This window comes from Chiloscyllium punctatum, chromosome 21 (assembly GCF_047496795.1).
Source record: "Chiloscyllium punctatum isolate Juve2018m chromosome 21, sChiPun1.3, whole genome shotgun sequence".
Taxonomy (NCBI): domain Eukaryota; kingdom Metazoa; phylum Chordata; class Chondrichthyes; order Orectolobiformes; family Hemiscylliidae; genus Chiloscyllium; species Chiloscyllium punctatum.
In genome coordinates, this window is record NC_092759.1 from 92,938,283 (window position 1) to 92,958,076 (window position 19,794).

Here is a 19,794-nt window from a genome sequence, read left to right on the forward strand (position 1 = left end):
TGATAATCATTACCCATTTCAGATTTTAATCATGCTATTTCAACACTCTATTCTTCCACACGAATTCTCACGACTACAGGAAATGAGTTTTTAAACAAATTCAAAGTAAGAATCTCTATAACAGTTTAATAATACCCTGACTCACCATTCAAAATTACTTTGTTTAATTCCTTCAACTCTATGTACGTTTAACCAGGGACGAAATTATAGATTCTAAAACGTTATCTGTAAGCTTCTGGCACAACCTAACATGCACTTCTGATGGCTTTCTTCACCTTCTCTTACTGGCCAGATACCTCCTCGAATAGGGATGCAAATACCTCACACCTTACACCTATCAGCTTTGTTTGAATTAACAAAATCCACATGGTCACTGGCCACCGCATTCGCGTAGCCACTTTCTCAAATGAAATTGAAAAGACTTCTACATCCTTCTCATCCAATGTAGACAATGCCTGTACATATTTAAACAGATCCCCATCAGGCCTTGGCCTACCATAGAGTTGCTCATCCTCACTATCATCCTCATCCAGCCGACCGACTCCCTTCATCTCCCCCATGCTTAGTCGACTTTCCTCTCAAACTGCTAACTTTTGAAGTTGAAAATCTCTGGTTTTTGCTTTTCTTTTTCCTTTTTCTGTCTTTCATCTTCCTCTCCTTTTCTTTTAATTCTACTTTTAATCATATTTCAAACTATCTCATTTCCTTTTTGTGTTCAAGTTGTGTTATCTGCAAATGAATTACAGCCATTTCCCAAGATTCAGATGGTGTTTCCAATAAAATTTAAATGCAAAGCTACAGCTGTAATTATCTCTCCTTTTCTCACAGACAAACACACCCCCAACTCCAGCTTGTCTGCTAATTCTAAAAGCTTTCCCTTGCTCACCTTTGGTAAAATCTCCAACTTCACTTATTCCACACCCAGATAAGTCTTAGAGACAGAAATAGCCATTGCTAGACAAAGCACTGTACAAACCAACCGAATTCAACACACAGACCAAAAGACACAAAACAAACAAAAGACGCTGCCTTTGAGCCTAAAAATCTCCCTGTGCACATTCTCCCCGTCCCCGCGTTAGTTTTCTCCAGGTGTGCCATTTTCTTCCCACAGCCTCAAGAAATGCAGGTTAAGTGAAATGGCCATGTTAAATTGCCCGTACTGTTCAACGATGTGTAGGTTAGTTGCACTAGTCAGGGGTAAATATAGAGTAATGGGGAGGGAAATGCATCTGGGTAATTTACGTTTTGGAGGGTTGGTGTTGAGTTGATGGGCCAAATGACCTGCTTCCATACTGTAGGGATTCTAATCCTGAAGCCAATTTGGGTATATCGATTTCGAACAGGACAAATGTCCCCAGTTTGCTGTGGAACAGAGCAGACTGAGATAAAATACTTTAAGATGGTAACCTGGACGCCCACCTTGTCGAAGGTTAGATTCCCAACAGTATGGAAACAGGCCGTACGGCCTCACAAGTCGACACTGACCCACGGAAGACTAAACCACCCAACCCCACTCCCCTCCACCATATTTGCCCCTGACTAATGCACCTAACACTATGGGCAATTTCTCATAGCCAATTCACCTGACCTGCACATCTTTGGATTGTGGGACAAAGCCAGAGCACCCAGAGGAAACCCATGCAGACACAGCTAGAATGTGCAAACTCCACACAGTCATATTTAAGAATTGAATCCGCGTCCCTGGTGCTGTGAGTCCGCAGTGCTAACCACTGAGACACTGTGCCATCCCACTAGCTTACAGTAAATGCAGTTGTCAAATGGGTATTCCAGATGTGATACAGCTGGTCAAACCACGTAACTTTACGCAAAACACAATTTATTTAAACTCTCTAATAAAAATACATACAAATCTTAGAGGAGTTTATAATAACTTTACTGGGAATCTTAACAGAATAATAGATACAGCACCATCCACTAATGAACTGTTCCAATGTATTAACATCCCTTAAAATCATCCCTTGGGAAAAAGGCACAACCAAGGTCAATCAGTCTTGCACGCAGTTCTACAATCCAGGAGGACACAGCATAGACAGGTTTTAGAGAGAATAGCAGTGAGGGATCACTCACTGAAGCATCCAACCTGTCACCGACTGCAAGCACCTGGTGACTGGTAGAGCTCAGAAAAACTGGAAAACCTGGTCTGTGAGAGCTGACCTTTGTTATCATTATTAATGTAAAGAAACCCTACAAGCCTTCTAAGTTAATAACTTCAGCTATTTTGCAGTAGACGGTATGGCATTTAAGATCTCTCTTCAAAGAAAATGAGACAATAACCTTTTTAAAAAAGTGACAGCATTGTCAGAGATGTTCGATACCTGGCCCTTTACAATAATGCTCAAGGGGATTCTTCGTGTTTCTAGCCACACGATCAACTCAGAGGGACAAACACAGACGTCAGATGTTCAGTGGACAGGCACATACCACCTTTCAAAGACGTGAGTCAATGCAGCTGAAACCTATCCAACATGGAGCACCACATGGTACACACTGGGAATTGAACAACATCCCGATACACACACACCAACCCCGGAACATGGAATACCATATGGGACACACCGAGAAGAGAACAGCAGCCAGACACGCACACCCATCTCGGACATGGAACACATCGGGAAGTGATCAACAGCCCGACAGACACCCCGACTCCTGAATATGGAACACCACATGGGACACACCGGGAAATGAGCAACAGCCCGACACACATCCTCTGTCCATGGAACACCACATGGGACACACCCGGAAGTGAAGAACAACCCGACGCTCAAACCCCTGTCCATGGAGCATCACATAGAACACATCGGGAAGTGAAAAACAGCAAGACTTGTATATGGAACACCACATGGGACACACCAAGAAGTGAACAAAAGCACAAGACACACAATGTCACTGTTTTGGAACTTCACAACGTCAGTACTCTATACACAAGGGAGCCAAAAACCAAGTCCAGGGAACGATACAGTGGGGCAGAATGATCCACATTAAAGACAGAAACAGACAGTTAATTAACTGAAAGCATGTTGTGGAAATAAGGAGAAAAAAGACTGGGTAATGTGACTAACTGGAGGATTGACTCTTAGAGAGCAAAATTACAAGAATGAGAATATTGAAAAAAGGTATTTTCAGATCAGCTGAAATGGTCTGTTTAATCAAATACTAAAATGGCTTCACAGAACACTTCTAGCAACATAAACTGGGAGAAGATGACCGACTAACACGGGGAGCTGTGCAGACCATGCTCAGTAAACTGGATTATCTGCCCTGCATGGGGAATATTGGAAACTTTTACTATCATATGAGAATGATGCACATATCAAATTCACAGAGCTGGGAAAGATTTCTATCTCCATTATACCAGTATAAGATGTGAGTGTCCGCGTGTGTATGCGTGTGGTGGTGGTGTGTGTGTGTGTGTGGGGGGGGGGGGGGGAGGTGCGTGCATTTGGGGTGGTTGAATGTTAAAATCATTGCATGAGAGAAAATACACTGAACGGAAACCAGGTTAAATATGAACAACTGTCAGGGATTTGGATAATCGACAGAAATAAACCTAGGGATGTTTCATGGACAGATGAGTTTAAGTGTTTGAGAATATTAAAAGAAAGATACGTCCAGACACTATAGCGATATGGATCAGCGTGTTCAGGAACGTCAGTTGGATGGGATTTTTGTCTGAGTCCGAATCAGATTTGTTTCTGCAGGTTTCAACCCGAGAGAGTCAGCAGCAGATTGTCGTCATCATGAAGTCTGTATTTCACGGCTCAAGGTTCAAACAATAGATGGGTTAAGTCAGTGAATTGCATTCTGGAACAGTGAGTAGTTAAAATTAATAATGGTCAGGGCATGGTGTCAGGAATCAGCTCATGGCAAAATAAATCACCAAAGTTTTGATTCGTCTGTGTCAAACACCACCTGCAAGTTCCCCTCCAAGCCACTCACCACCCTGACTTGGAAATATACCGGTGTTCCTTCACAGTCGTTGGGTCAGAATCCTGGAATTCCCTCCCTAACGGCATTATGGGTCAACCCACAACAAGTGGATTGCAGCAATTCAAGAAGGCAGCTCACCACCACCTGCTCAAGGGCAAATAGGAATGGGCTGTCAATGTTGGCCAGCCAGGGATTTCAAAGTCCAGAATTGAATTAAAAAAAAGATATTGGCCAGGTATTGGATGGAGTCCATGGAGGGAAATGGAGTTTGTAAACATAATAGTGGACAATGACCTCCACACTCCCAATATTTAAATAACAAGGACAGTGAGACAATGGTTCACATCTGAAACTGAATAGGTCAACATAGAGACCCATGAGTAACACTGCCAGGAGCAAGGAGGGAGACAGTAATTGAACAAGTTCCCTAATGCAGTTAGTAGTGGTCTGTGGGGTCAATATCTAGATTCAGAGTCTCAACATGAACAATAATAGTCACAAGAAGTGAAGACTATATGAAAGAACAGTAACGCAGTCATAACTGATTTCTAGAAATAAAAACTTAGCTGGACGGGAGACTTACCAGGGACACCAACGATAGAGAGGAAGGGATAATAAAAATATTGAATAATGCGAAGTGCAAAATAGATCCGCCATGATAATGACAGCCAATCATAATATAGCGAAAGGTATGAAATATCATCGGATAAATCCCTGTTCATTGTTGGAACATTCCAGACTAATGTTCTCAGTATATGATCGCTCCTCCCCATCTCCATCTGGAGCTCCTTATCCCTGTTAGTGCTGTCGATGATGCTCCCGTTCATACTATGGGATAACACATTGAACGATTCCCATTTATCATTAAAAGATGGAAATTCTCCACTGGGATAATTAAAGTCTATGGAGACTAACATTAATCACAGTCACGGAACAAACGGGCTCAGTTAACCCCTTCCTTACATAACAGTTCATATCATCATAAATGAGAATATTTACTCAGTCTCGATGGAATGGATGAGGGTTACTGACGGACGGACTATAGATTTTTTTTTTCCTTGTACGTGGTAGTATTGCCAGAGCACTGCGGGGCTGTATATGTCTCGCCATATGGCTGCACGGCTCGCCATATCTCCCACTGTACAGTAACCATCATACCCCGACATACCTCCCACTGTACAGTAGCCATTAATACCCGATATTCCTCCCACTGTACAGTAAACATCACGGCCAGAGATAACTCCTATTGTACAGTAGCCATCACGCCCTGACATACCTCTCACTGTACAGTAACCATCACACCCTGACATACCGTCCAATGTACAGTAAGCATCACGGCCCGAAATACCTCTCACTGTAGAGTAGCCATCGCAGTCCGACATACCTCCTACTGAACAATAACCATTACGACCCCAAATACCTCCCACTGTACAGTAACCATCACAGCCCCAAATACCTCCCACTGTACAGTAACCATCACAGCCCCAAGTACCACCCACTGTACTGTAACCATCACGACCCGACGTACCTCCCACTGTACAGTAACCATCACGACCTGAAACACCTGCCATTGTACAGTAACCAACTTGGCCTGACATAGCCTCCACTGTACAGTAACCATCACACCCGGACATACCTCACACTGTACAGTAACCATCACACCCCGACATACCTCCCACTGTACAGTAACCATCACGGCCCGACATACCTCACACTGTACAGTAACCATCACAGCCCGACATACCTCCCACTGTACAGTAACCATCACAGCCCGACATACCTCCCACTGTACAGTAACCATCACAGCCCGACATACCTCCCACTGTACAGTAACCATCACGGCCCGATATACCTCCCACTGTACAGTAACCATCACAGCCCGACATACCTCTCACTGTACAGTAACCATCACAGCCCGACATACCTCCCACTGTACAGTAATCATCATGGCCTGACATACCTCCCACTATAGAGTAACCATCACGGCCCGACATACCTCCCACTGAACAATAACCATCACACCCCGACATATATCCCGCTGTAGAGTAATCATCACGGCCCCACATACCTCCCACTGTACAGTAACCGTCATGGCCTGATATTTCTCCCACTGTACAGTGACCAGCAAGGCTCGCCATATCTCCCACTGTACAGTAACCATCATACCCCGACATACCTCCCACTGTACAGTAGCCATTACTACCCGATATTCCTCCCACTGTACAGTAAACATCACGGCCAGAGATAACTCCTACTGTACGGTAGCCATCACGCCCTGACATACCCTCCACTGTACAGTAACCATCACACCCTGACATACCGTCCAATGTACAGTAAGCATCACAGCCCGAAATACCTCTCACTGTAGAGTAACCATCGCAGTCCGACATACCTCCCACTGAACAATAACCATTACGACCCCAAATACCTCCCACTGTACAGTAACCATCACAGCCCCAAGTACATCCCACTGTACTGTAACCATCACGACCCGACCTACCTCCCACTGTACAGTAACCATCACGACCCGAAACACCTGCCATTGTACAGTAACCAACTTGGCCTGACATAGACTCCACTGTACAGTAACCATCACACCCGGACATACCTCACACTGTACAGTAACCATCACACCCCGACATAACTCCCACTGTACAGTAACCATCACGGACCGACATACCACCCGCTGTACAGTAACCATCACACCCCGACATCCCTCCCACTGTACAGTAACCATCACGGCCCGACATACCCTCCACTGTACAGTAAGCATCACGGCCCGAAATACCTCTCACTGTACAGTAACCATCGCTGTCCGACATACCTCACACTGAACAATAACCATCACGGCCCCAATTACCTCCCACGGTACAGTAACCATCGCTGTCCGACATACTTCCCACTGTACAGTAACCATCACGGCCAGACATACCTCCCACGGTTCAGTAGCCATTACTGCCTGACATAACTCCCACTGTACAGTGAACATCATGGCCAGAGATAACTCCCACTGTACAGTAACCATCACGCCCTGACATACCCTCCACTGTACAGTAACCATCACGGCCAGACATATCTCTCACTGTACAGTAACCATCACACCCTGACATACCTCCCACTGTAAAATAACCATCACACCCCGACATACCTCCCACTATACAGTAGCCATTACTGCCCGACATACCTCCCACTGTACAGTAACCATCACTGCCCGACCTACCTCCCACTGTACAGTAACCATCACGGTCTGACATAGATCCCACTGTACAATAACCATCACGGCCCGGCATACCTCACACTGTACAGCAACCATCACGGCTTGACATACCTCCCACTGCACAATAACCATCACGGCCCGGCATACCTCACACTGTACAGTAACCATCACAGTCAGACACATCTCCCACTGTACAATAGCCATCACAGCCCCAAATAACTCTCACTGTACAGGAACCATCATGGCCCGACATACCTCCCACTGTACAGTAACCACCAAGGCCCGACATAGATCCACTGTACAGCAACCATCACGGCTTGACATACCTCCCACTGCACAGTAACCATCACGGTCCGACATACCTCCCACTGTACAGTAACCACCAAGGCCCGACATAGATCCACTGTACAGCAACCATCACGGCTTGACATACCTCCCACTGCACAGTAACCGTCAAAGCCAGGCATACCTCCCACTGTACAGTAACCATCACACCCCGACATACCTCCCATTGTACAGTAGCCATCACAGCCCGACATACCTCCCACTGTACAGTAACCATCACACCCCGACATACCTCCCAATGTACAGTAACCATCACACCCCGACATACCTCCCATTGTACAGTAGCCATCACAGCCCGACATACCTCCCACTGTACAGTAACCATCACACCCCGACATACCTCCCACTGTACAGTAACCATCACACCCCGACATACCTCCCACTGCACAGTAACCATCACGGTCCGAAATACCTCCCACTGTACAGTAACCACCAAGGCCCGACATAGATCCACTGTACAGTAACCATCATGGCTTGACATACCTCCCACTGCACAGTAACCGTCAAAGCCCGGCATACCTCCCACTGTACAGTAAACATCAAGGCCCGACATACCTCCCACTACACAGTAACCGTCAAAGCTCGGCATTCCACCCACTGCACAGTAACCGTCAAAGCCCGGCATACCACCCACTGCACAGTAACAGTCAAAGCCTGACATACCTCGCACTGTACAGTAATCATCACAGCCCCAAATACCTCCCACTGTACTGTAACCATCACGGCCCGACATACCTCCCACTGTACAGTAACCATCACGGACCGACATACCTCCCACTGTACAGTAACCATCACGGACCGACATAGCTCCCACTGTAGAGCAACCATCACGGACCGACATACCTCCCACTGTACAGTAACCGGCACGGCCCGACATACCTCCCACTGTACAACAACCATCACGGCCCGAAATACCTCCCACTGTACAGTAACCATCACGGTCTGACAAAGATCCCACTGTACAATAACCATCACACCCCGACATACCTCCTACTGTACAGTGAACATCACAGCCCGACATACCTCCCAATATACAGTAACCATCACGGCCCGACCTACCTCCCACTGCACGGTAACCATCATGGACCGACACATCTCTCACTGTACAGTAACCATCACACCCCGACATACCTCCCACTATAGAGTAACCATCACGGCCGGACATACCTCCCACTGTACAGTAACCATCACACCCCGACATACCTCCCACTGTACAGTAACCATCACACCCCGACATACTTCCCACTGTACAGTAACCATCACGGACCAACATTCCTCCCGCTGTACAGTAACCATCACACCCCGACATACCTCCCACTATAGAGTAACCATCACGGACCGACATACATCCCACTGTACAGTAACCATCACGGTCCGACATACCTCCCACTACACAGTAACCATCGAGGCCCGACACACGTCTCACTGTACAGTAACCATCACAGCCCAACATACCTCCCATTGAACAATAACCATCACACCCCGACATACCTCCCACTGTACCGTAACCATCACACCCCGACATACCCCCCACTGTACAGTAACCATCACACCCGACATACCTCCCACTGTACAGTAACCATCACGGCCCGACATACCTCCCACTGTAGAGTAACCATCACGGCCAGACATAACTCCCACTGTACAGTAAACATCACGGCCCGACATACCTTGCACTGTACAGTATCCATCAAGGCCTGATATTCCTCCCACTGTACAGTAACCATCACGGCCCGACATACCCTCCACTGTACAGTAAGCATCCGGCCCGAAATACCTCTCACTGTACAGTAACCATCGCTGTCCGACATACCTCACACTGAACACTAACCATCACGGCCCCAATTACCTCCCACTGTACAGTAACCATCACGGACCGACATAACTCCCACTGTACAGTAGCCATCACACCCCGACATAACTCCCACTGTACAGCAACCATCACGGACCGACATACCACCCGCTGTACAGTAACCATCACACCCCGACATCCCTCCCACTGTACAGTAACCATCACGGCCCGACATACCCTCCACTGTACAGTAAGCATCACGGCCCGAAATACCTCTCACTGTACAGTAACCATCGCTGTCCGACATACCTCACACTGAACAATAACCATCACGGCCCCAATTACCTCCCACGGTACAGTAACCATCGCTGTCCGACATACTTCCCACTGTACAGTAACCATCACGGCCAGACATACCTCCCACGGTTCAGTAGCCATTACTGCCTGACATAACTCCCACTGTACAGTGAACATCACGGCCAGAGATAACTCCCACTGTACAGTAACCATCACGCCCTGACATACCCTCCACTGTACAGTAACCATCACGGCCAGACATATCTCTCACTGTACAGTAACCATCACACCCTGACATACCTCCCACTGTAAAATAACCATCACACCCCGACAAACCTCCCACTATACAGTAGCCATTACTGCCCGACATACCTCCCACTGTACAGTAACCATCACTGCCCGACCTACCTACCACTGTACAGTAACCATCACGGTCTGACATAGATCCCACTGTACAATAACCATCACGGCCCGGCATACCTCACACTGTACAGCAACCATCACGGCTTGACATACCTCCCACTGCACAATAACCATCACGGCCCGGCATACCTCACACTGTACAGTAACCATCACAGTCAGACACATCTCCCACTGTACAATAGCCATCACAGCCCCAAATAACTCTCACTGTACAGGAACCATCACAGCCCGACATACCTCACACTGTACAGTAACCATCACACCCCGACATACCTCACACTGTACAGTAACCATCACGGCCCGACATACCTCCCACTGTACAGTAACCACCAAGGCCCGACATAGATCCACTGTACAGCAACCATCACGGCTTGACATACCTCCCACTGCACAGTAACCATCACGGTCCGACATACCTCCCACTGTACAGTAACCACCAAGGCCCGACATAGATCCACTGTACAGCAACCATCACGGCTTGACATATCTCCCACTGCACAGTAACCGTCAAAGCCAGGCATACCTCCCACTGTACAGTAACCATCACACCCCGACATACCTCCCATTGTACAGTAGCCATCACAGCCCGACATACCTCCCACTGTACAGTAACCATCACACCCCGACATACCTCCCAATGTACAGTAACCATCACACCCCGACATACCTCCCATTGTACAGTAGCCATCACAGCCCGACATACCTCCCACTGTACAGTAACCATCACACCCCGACATACCTCCCACTGTACAGTAACCATCACACCCCGACATACCTCCCACTGCACAGTAACCATCACGGTCCGAAATACCTCCCACTGTACAGTAACCACCAAGGCCCGACATAGATCCACTGTACAGTAACCATCATGGCTTGACATACCTCCCACTGCACAGTAACCGTCAAAGCCCGGCATACCTCCCACTGTACAGTAAACATCAAGGCCCGACATACCTCCCACTACACAGTAACCGTCAAAGCTCGGCATTCCACCCACTGCACAGTAACCGTCAAAGCCCGGCATACCACCCACTGCACAGTAACAGTCAAAGCCTGACATACCTCGCACTGTACAGTAATCATCACAGCCCCAAATACCTCCCACTGTACTGTAACCATCACGGCCCGACATACCTCCCACTGTACAGTAACCATCACGGACCGACATACCTCCCACTGTACAGTAACCATCACGGACCGACATAGCTCCCACTGTAGAGCAACCATCACGGACCGACATACCTCGCAATGTACAGTAACCGGCACGGCCCGACATACCTCCCACTGTACAACAACCATCACGGCCCGAAATACCTCCCACTGTACAGTAACCATCACGGTCTGACAAAGATCCCACTGTACAATAACCATCACACCCCGACATACCTCCTACTGTACAGTGAACATCACAGCCCGACATACCTCCCAATATACAGTAACCATCACGGCCCGACCTACCTCCCACTGCACGGTAACCATCATGGACCGACACATCTCTCACTGTACAGTAACCATCACACCCCGACATACCTCCCACTGTACAGTAACCATCACACCCCGACATACCTCCCACTGTACAGTAACCATCACGGCCGGACATACCTCCCGCTGTACAGTAACCATCACACCCCGACATACCTCCCACTATAGAGTAACCATCACGGCCGGACATACCTCCCACTGTACAGTAACCATCACACCCCGACATACCTCCCACTGTACAGTAACCATCACACCCCGACATACTTCCCACTGTACAGTAACCATCACGGACCAACATTCCTCCCGCTGTACAGTAACCATCACACCCCGACATACCTCCCACTATAGAGTAACCATCACGGACCGACATACATCCCACTGTACAGTAACCATCACGGTCCGACATACCTCCCACTACACAGTAACCATCGAGGCCCGACACACGTCTCACTGTACAGTAACCATCACAGCCCAACATACCTCCCATTGAACAATAACCATCACACCCCGATATACCTCCCACTGTACCGTAACCATCACACCCCGACATACCCCCCACTGTACAGTAACCATCACACCCGACATACCTCCCACTGTACAGTAACCATCACGGCCCGACATACCTCCCACTGTAGAGTAACCATCACGGCCAGACATAACTCCCACTGTACAGTAAACATCACGGCCCGACATACCTTGCACTGTACAGTATCCATCAAGGCCTGATATTCCTCCCACTGTACAGTAACCATCACGGCCCGACATACCCTCCACTGTACAGTAAGCATCACGGCCCGAAATACCTCTCACTGTACAGTAACCATCGCTGTCCGACATACCTCACACTGAACACTAACCATCACGGCCCCAATTACCTCCCACTGTACAGTAACCATCACGGACCGACATAACTCCCACTGTACAGTAGCCATCACGGCCAGACATACCTCCCACGGTTCAGTAGCCATTACTGCCTAACATAACTCCCACTGTACAGTGAACATCACGGCCAGAGATAACTCCCACTGTACAGTAACCATCACGCCCTGACATGCCCTCCACTGTACAGTAACCATCACACCCTGACATACCTCCCACTGTAAAATAACCATCACACCCCGACATACCTCCCACTGTACAGTAACCATCACGGTCTGACATAGATCCCACTGTACAATAACCATCACGGCCCGGCATACCTCACACTGTACAGTAACCATCACAGTCCGACACATCTCCCACTGTACAATAGCCATCACAGCCCCAAATAACTCTCACTGTACAGGAACCGTCACAGCCCGACATACCTCACACTGTACAGTAACCATCACGGCCCGACATACCTCCCACTGTACAGTAACCACCAAGGCCCGACATAGATCCACTGTACAGCAACCATCACGGCTTGACATACCTCCCACTGCACAGTAACCATCACGGTCCGACATACCTCCCACTGTACAGTAACCATCACACCCCGACATACCTCCCATTGTACAGTAACCATCACACCCCGACATACCTCCCACTGTACAGTAACCGTCAAAGCCCGGCATACCTCCCACTGTACAGTAAACATCAAGGCCCGACATACCTCCCACTACACAGTAACCGTCAAAGCCCGGCATTCCACCCACTGCACAGTAACAGTCAAAGCCTGACATACCTCGCACTGTACAGTAATCATCACAGCCCCAAATACCTCCCACTGTACAGTAACCACCACACCCCGACATACCTCCCACTGTACAGTAACCATCACACCCCGACATACCTCCCACTGTACAGTAACCATCACAGCCCGACATACCTCCCACTGTACAGTAACCATCACACCCCGACATACCTCCCACTGTACAGTAACCAGCACGGTCTGACATACCTCCCACTGTACAGTAACCATCACACCCCGACATACCTCCCACTGTACAGTAACCAGCACGGTCTGACATACCTCCCACTGTACAGTAACCATCACGGTCCGACATACCTCCCACTGTACAGTAACCATCACGGCCCAACATACCTCCCACTGTACAGTAACTATCACACCCCGACATAACTCCCACTGTACAGTAACTATCACACCCTGACATAACTCCCACTGTACAGTAACCATCACACCCGACATACCCCCCACTGTACAGTAACCATCACAGCCCGACATACCTCCCACTGTACAGTAACCATCACGGCTCCAAATACCTCCCACTGCACAGTAACCATCACAGCCTGACATACCCCCCACTGTACAGTAACCATCACACTCCGACATCCCTCCCACTGTACAGTAACCATCACACCCCGACATACCCCCCACTGTACAGTAACCATCACACCCCGACATCCCTCCCACTGTACAGTAACCATCACACCCCAACATACCTCCCACTGTACAGTAACCATCACACCCCGACATACCTCCCACTGTACAGTAACCATCACATCCCAACATACCTCCCACTGTACACTAACCATCACACCCCGACACACCTCCCACTGTACAGTTACCATCAAGACCCGAAATACCTCCCACTGTACAGTAACCATCACGGCCCGACATACCTCCCACTATAGAGTAACCATCACGGCCTGAAATACCTCACACTGTACAGTAACCATCACGGCCCGACATACCTCCCACTGTACAGTAACCACCAAGGCCCGACATAGATCCACTGTACAGCAACCATCACGGCCCGACATACGTCCCACTGTAAAGTAACCATCACGGCCCGACATACCTCCCACTGTACAGTAACTATCATGACCTGATATTCCTTCCAATGTACAGTAACCACCAAGGCCCGACATAGATCCACTGTACAGTAACCATCACGTCCTGACATACCTCCCACTGTCCAGTAATCATCACGGCCCGACCTACCTCCCACTGTAAAGTAACCATCACGTCCTGATATACCTCCCACTGTACAGTAACCATCACGGCCCGACATACCTCCCACTGTACAGTAACCATCACGGCCCGACATACCTCCCACTGTACTGTAACCATCACACCCCGACATACCTCCCACTGTGCAGTAACTATCATGACCTGATATTCCTTCCAGTGTTCAGTAACCATCTCGGCCTGACATACCTCCCACTGTACAGTAACCATTACGGCCCGACATACGTCCCACTGTAAAGTAACCATCACGTCCTGATATACCTCCCACTGTACAGTAACTATCATGGCCTGATATTCCTTCCAATGTACAGTAACCATCCCGGCCTGACATACCTCCCACTGTACAGTAACCATCACACCCCGACATACCTCCCACTGTACAGTAACCATCACGGCCCTGACATACCTCCCACTGTACAGTAACCATCACGGCCCTGACATACCTCCCACTGTACAGTAACCATCACACCCCGACATACCTCCCACTGTACAGTAACCATCACGGCCCGACATACCTCCCACTGTACAGTAACTATCACACCCCGTCATACCTCCCACCGTACAGTAACCATCACGGTCTGACATACCTCCCACTGTAGAGTAACCATCACCGTCTGACATACCTCCCACTCTACATTAACCATCATGGCCGGCATACCCCCCACTATCCAGTCACCATCAAGAACTCAGTACTTTGCACTGCTTCCTCACCTAAGTCCTAGGTTCAATTCTGGCCTTGGGTGACTGTCTTTGTGGAGTTTTCACATTTACCCTGTGTCTGCGTGGATTTCATCCGGGTGCTCCTGTTTCCTCCAGACACAGTCCAACGATGTGCAGGTCAGGTGAATTGGCCATTCTAAACTGCCCATAGTGTTTCATGCATTAGGCAGGGTTCAATATCGTGCAGGGGAATGGGTCTGGGTGGGTTACTCTTCTGAGGGTTGATGTAGACTGGTTGGGCTGAAGGGCCTATTTCCACACTGTAGGGAATCTAATCTAATCTCCAAGGTTCAAGTCAGGAATGTGATGGAATTAGCACTTGTCTGAATGAGTGCAGCTTCAACAGTATTCTAGTATGGACTTACTAGCAACAGGCAACACAGTTTTGTGGGGAATATCCTGTCTTACAAACTTGATTATTTTGGGGATAATTGATTGATGAGGGTATGGGGATGGATATTGGACGTCTGGACCTTAGCAAGGCCTTTGGTAAGGTTCCTATGGCAGGCTCATACAGAAGGTGAAGTGAAATGGGATCAGCGGTCAGTTAGTGAGATGGATAGAGAACTGCTTGGTCATAGAAGACAGAGTAGTGATGGAACAGTGTTTTTGTTACTGGAGATCTGTAAATAGATTGGCGGAGTTGCAGATTGTGAGGATGATTTCCAGAGAATACAGCAGGATGTAGGTCAGCTGCAGATTTGGACAGAGAAAACACAGATATCACTTTATCTGGACAGTTGCAACGTGATGCGTTTTAGAAGGTCTAATGCAGGAGAGAAATATAAAGTGGATGGAAAAACTACTGGCTGCATCAACATCCGAAGGAATCTAGGTTTACAGCTCCACAGTTCCCGGAAAGTGGTAACACGGGTGGAGAGGGTGATCAAGACAACTGACGGCAAACTTGCAGACAGGCATCGGAGCATGCTGTATGAAAATTAACAAGTCATATTGCAGCTGTCGAGAAGGTTAGTTCGGGCACATATGGAATATTGTGTACAGTACTGGTTGCCACACCAGCAGAACGATGTGGAAGTGTTGGTGAGGGTTTGGAAATGTTTTGCCAGGATGTTGTCTGGTTTGGAGGGTATTAGCCAGAAGGAGAAATTGAACACACATGGTTTGTGTGTAGCTGGGCATCATTGGCTATGGGGCTACCTGATAGATATTTACAAAATTATCAGAGACATAGAGAGGAGGACAGTTAAAGACTTTCCCAGAGTAGAAATATCAATTACTCAGGACCGTAGGTTTTAGGTAAAGGAGAAAGTTCAGGAGATATACTCGGCAAGTTTTTTTATTGCTTTTCCAGATAGAATGTGAAAGTGACTGGAATACACTGATAAGAGGGGAAGAAGCTAACATAGCAAGGTTTAAGAGGCACCTTGTCATAGAGAAGAAACAACAACAAATAGAATTACATAGAATGTGTCGAAGCAAAAACTTACGTTTTAACTTTAGAAGGGCATCATGTGTCAGTGCGAGCCTGCTGGGCTGAAGGGCCTGTTCCTGTACTGGACTGTTCGTTGAGTCAAGATTTGTATGCAGCAGTGGCGAGATGCTCACTGAATGATTACTGATGATCAATAACCACATTATTGTTGATCTCTCGTCATCAACTTGCAGGTTCATGTCCTCCCTTCCACTGTCGGGGAACTCAACACGGAGAATTTGACGTGAAAGTCTGAGCTGTTAACTGGTAACTCCATCTCGCCCCTCGCTCCTCCAGCCTTCTATCTTGGACACCAATGTCTCAGGGGACACTGCACAAACAGAAGCTGCACGTATGCTACATCCCCGTCGTTGGCATCTGTCACATGCCAGCCTCACCATGCCATCTCAGCACATCTCTGACCCACTGATAGTACACGTGTACTTCAATGCTGCAGTTCATGGTGCACTGACAACTCTCATTGCAATGCTGCTGCAAGGACACTGTGCTCAGGGACCCACACCCAGCTCATGGCCTGCCCCTCTGGGCCTGCTCACTCCGTGTTTGTACACACTCAATGCTGCTGCAAGGACACTGTGCTCAGGGCCACACACCCAGCTCATGGCCTGCCCCTCTGGGCCTGCTCACTCCGTGTTTGTACACACTCAATGCTATTGCAATGACACTGTGCTCAGGGACACACCCCCAGCTCATGGCCTGCCCCTCTGGGCCTGCTCACTCCGTGTTTGTACACAGTCAATGCTGCTGCAAGGACACTGTGCTCAGGGACCCACACCCAGCTCATGGTCTGCCCCTCTGGGCCTGCTCACTCCGTGTTTGTACACAGTCAATGCTGTTGCAATGACACTGTGCTCAGGGACACACCCCCAGCTCATGGGCTGCTCAGTTCTTGTTCGTACACATTCACTTTGAGCTGACTTGAATGCTCAAAGAATTATTGCCTTGCCTGACCCTGCCCTCAGCGGTGTTTCTCCTCAGCCAGAGCTACCAGGCTCACACGCCTGCTGTATTGTCATGGTGTGTAGCACAGACACAAACCAGGAAGCTTGATATCATTGTCCACAGTCAGTCACGGTGCCCCGCACAGTGAGGTGGGGGAGTCTCAGATCTCAGTCTGGGAGCTTGGACGTGGTCAGTCACAGTGCCCAGCACAGTGTGTCAGGGGAAGTCCCAGATCCCAGTCCGGGAGCTTGGACACGGTCAGTCAGCCTCTCGTGGTTGTTAGTGTCAGGATCCTTCCCCTGCGATGGGGTGAGGAGATGAATGTTGGAGAACCCTGAATCATCTTGGCTCTTTCTCTCCTCTTGTGGGATGGTTCCATCTGGAATGTAAAAATTAGCAAGAGATATTAAGGGAGATGGAAAAGGTTGGTACAGCTGTTAGTGCTGGGACAGCTGAGGGAAAGGTGGGGAGGTGCCCTGAGTGAGTGAGTGGGCAGCACTGACACCAGGCAGAGTTGGGGAGAGGGACCGAGAAGAGGTTAGAGAGAGACCGAGAGAAGGTGCTGCATTTAGGGAGAGTGGGAGAACATGCACCTTGGTGGGAGGTGGGTGCAGTAACAGAGAGAGAGAGTGAGGGAGAGGGCACGAAGTGCAGATGGTTGCACTTACCCTGGTGGAGGGGAGGTCACTGACCTCCTTCCTACACTGCTGGGCATTCACCCAGAAGGCTGGCACCTTACTGACCCAGGGGTCAGCCTCGGACCAAGCCGGCAGGGTGTGGTGTTGTGGCCTCCCATGCCAGTCCTGGAGGAAGATAATGTCCCTCTCCTGCACCATGCAATGCACCAGAGCCTCAGGGGCTTGGGCACAAAGTGGGGCCCCAGGTTTACCGTGTCTGCCATGTCGAGGCCAGTTTTGGCTTGCCAATCTAAGATTGTACTGTCATTTTAATAATGGGCCCTGGAGCAGGGAGGCCGGTGCATTCTGGGATATCCAGGCAGTGGGCAGTTGTTATGATGAAGGGGACAATCATCGTGTTCGTGTCAGTTGAGAAGATAACCACGCAGGCAGGGAGGGTCATTCATGAGGCAGATTGGGGATGGTATCATGAGAAAATGCACTTCACCTTGTGGAGAGAAACCCTCCATGAAACTGGACTAAAATGAGACTTGGGGAAAACCTTTGATTATCCAGTTCTCAGTCGTGGTCACACTGCAGCCACATCTCCACAATCCCAGTTCCATCTGACCTAGCTATTTAAAGCTACAATTTCACTGGCCTTGTTGACAAGTTCCCAGCTTCATTCTTGCCTTATTGAAGGCTGCTCTCAGTCAACTAATGTTTCTCACTCTCAATTATTGCATATCATTCTCTCCCATCATACTGAACTTTACAAAAAAAAAATGATCGCTGCACCCCAAAACGTTCCCCTACTGACACTGGATCCACTTGCCCCACCTCTTTCCCAAGGACCAGGTCCAACAGTACATGCTGTCTTGGGCTGAACACATCCTCCTGAAGTGAGCTCTCCTCCATATAATCCAGGGATACTGGCCCCTCATGACACTGCACCACAATAACCCAGTCAATATTTGGATAAATTAAGTTTCTCAGTATAACTAATCGGTAGTATTATCATCGCTGTCAAATGCCCCTGCATATTTATTCTCTCCATCCTTTCCAATGGTGGCTGGCTGATACACTGTACCTCACAGTGTAAGTGTACAGTTTTTGTTCTGTAGCTCCAGCCAAATTCATTCTGTCCTTGGACAGATCCTCTTTCTCGTGGACCCCTTAACTAATGCTAATCTCAACCAGTACTTCTACCTTCATCCTTTCTCTTCCCTTCCATCATTTTGAAATCCTTTATCCCCAGCAATATTTAACACCCAGTCCTGCTATTACTTGAGCCAGCTCTTGGTGATCAGTCCATCAGATTTCCACACACCAAACTTCACCTGGAACTTCCCACACTCCAAGTATTCATGTCTATGCAGAATACCTCAAATTAAGGCTTTCTGTCTTACTCCATCTTCCACTGATAAACTTGTTGTTGTAAATTAGTACCAACTGTATCTCCCATTATTTTCAGAATCCTGGTAGTCTCCTCCACTATTCCTTTTTGGATCCCATACACACACCAAGTTAGTTTCAATTCCACCCACACACCCCAGAAGGAATTCAGTCCCAGCTCTGTCACATGTTAGCCCATCCAGTTTGTCCAGTTGCTGCCTTCAGTCCCAATGACCCAGGAATCTG